Genomic DNA, 1713 nt, shown 5'->3' with positions numbered 1-1713 from the left:
TGCCCCTGAATGAAAACAGAGAAAGCCCCGAATTCCTGTCTTTATTGTGTCATTATCTCAATACATGCCTTTGCATAATTTAGTTACCCTGTACTAGCCATCCATAATTTTCTCACCTTTGTATGAAATACTATCTTTCCTATTATCCGCTCTCAAAGAATTTTGGCTTGGCCATGAAATATTACAGTGACAATGACAATGTTCAAGAGATCATGGTGTTTTGTTTTATTTTGTTTGGCTTAAATAAAAATTCTCAGAAGTATCACATATATGTCTATAGTTGCAAAAGTGCAACATAGCTTTATAGTTTTTGAATAGCACTATTCTAAAAGGCCTCATGATTTTGGACCTATAGCTAAATAATATATTTGATCATCCTGAAACATCTACTGCACAAAAATGAAAGGAAAACAGGATTACCACGGTAAAAAACTACCGTTTTCAAAACAGAAGAAACAATGCTTGCTTCAACAGCATATATACTAAAATTGGAATCACACAGAGATGATTAGCATGGTCCCTCTGTGGGGATTACGTGCACATCATTCGTGAAGCATTCCATATTAAAAAAAAAGAAAGGTTTGAGGTGGTCATTAGAATAGAGTTCCCCTCTCTCTTTTTTTTTTTTTTTTTTTTTTGCTTTAGCAGAAACCTTTTGGGAAGGTTTGGGGGCTTTGGGTATTGATTGGCTTAGATGTTGAGTAATCATAGGTCTTTGTTTGCTAGGCTCAGGTTTTTTTTTTTTTGACTGTTTCGCTCTTGCTGCCCAGGCTGGAATGCAATGGCATGGTCTTGGCTCACTGCAACCTCTGCCTCGCGGGTCAAGCAATTCTCCTGCCTCAGCCTCCTGAGTAGCTAGGATTACAGGCATGCACTACCATGGCCGGTTAATTCTGTATTTTTAGTAGAGACGGGGTTTCTCCATGTTGGACAGCCTGGTCTCGAACTCCCGACCTCAGGTAATCCGCACACCTCGGCCTCCCAAAGTGCTGGGATTACAGGCGTGAGCCACTGCGCCCGGCCAGGCTTAGGGTTTCTAAAGCAATACAACTTACATATAATGTTAGTACTTTTTTGTTTTCTATTCGCATTCCCCAAGGTTATAACCAAAACCAGAATTCTTTTTATCTTGTTTCTTAGAACAAACTGGTGCTTGGGCCATCCACTACTTTGTAGCTTGTTGACCTCTATCATGGCCCTATCCGAGGTGGAGAGGCAGAGTGAGACAGTCCCTTCTTTTCTGGCTACATTCTTTTGACTGGCTGTTTGTAATGAGAACAATTGTCCCCTTTGTCATCCAGGGCATGAATAACAGGAAGTAACCGGGAGTGATCTGTGGATATCAGTATCCTGGCCTCCTTAGCGTTCACTTTATTTTTGGGTATAGAATTTTGACATTCTAATCCTGGAAAACCAGAACTCATTATTGGCCATCTTGGATTATTAACCATAGGCAAAACTGTGTTTTTCATATTTTCTGTTTCTAGACCAGCTAGGTTCAAACAAAGTTTGACTCTTTCTTGCTGGACTTTACCAAAAAGCAAACATTTCAACATAGTGAATATTCTATCAAGTCTCCAAACATCCAGCCTTGTTATTGTTTAATATATGAAGAGTCCTAATATAAAATAGGCAGCAATCTAACCAGGCGTTTTTTACCCAAAACCAGTAACTGATAATCATTTCTAACTGGGGAGTGGGGAAATTCTCACT

General features: G+C 39.5%; 1 non-coding gene across 1 annotated transcript; it reads left to right on the top strand.

Annotated features, from left to right (window-relative positions):
• Positions 1-458: 458 nt before the first annotated feature.
• Positions 459-568, top strand: LOC116473962 (U6 spliceosomal RNA). The gene has a single exon (XR_004249520.1). It is a non-coding gene; the product is annotated as a U6 spliceosomal RNA (small nuclear RNA).
• The last annotated feature ends 1145 nt before the right edge of the window (positions 569-1713 follow it).

The sequence above is a fragment of the Hylobates moloch genome, unplaced genomic scaffold (genome assembly GCF_009828535.3).
Source record: "Hylobates moloch isolate HMO894 unplaced genomic scaffold, HMol_V3 SCAFFOLD_8, whole genome shotgun sequence".
Lineage (NCBI taxonomy): Eukaryota > Metazoa > Chordata > Mammalia > Primates > Hylobatidae > Hylobates > Hylobates moloch.
The sequence above is the reverse complement of the archived record's forward strand: the minus strand, read 5'-3'. Positions and strand labels throughout refer to the sequence as shown.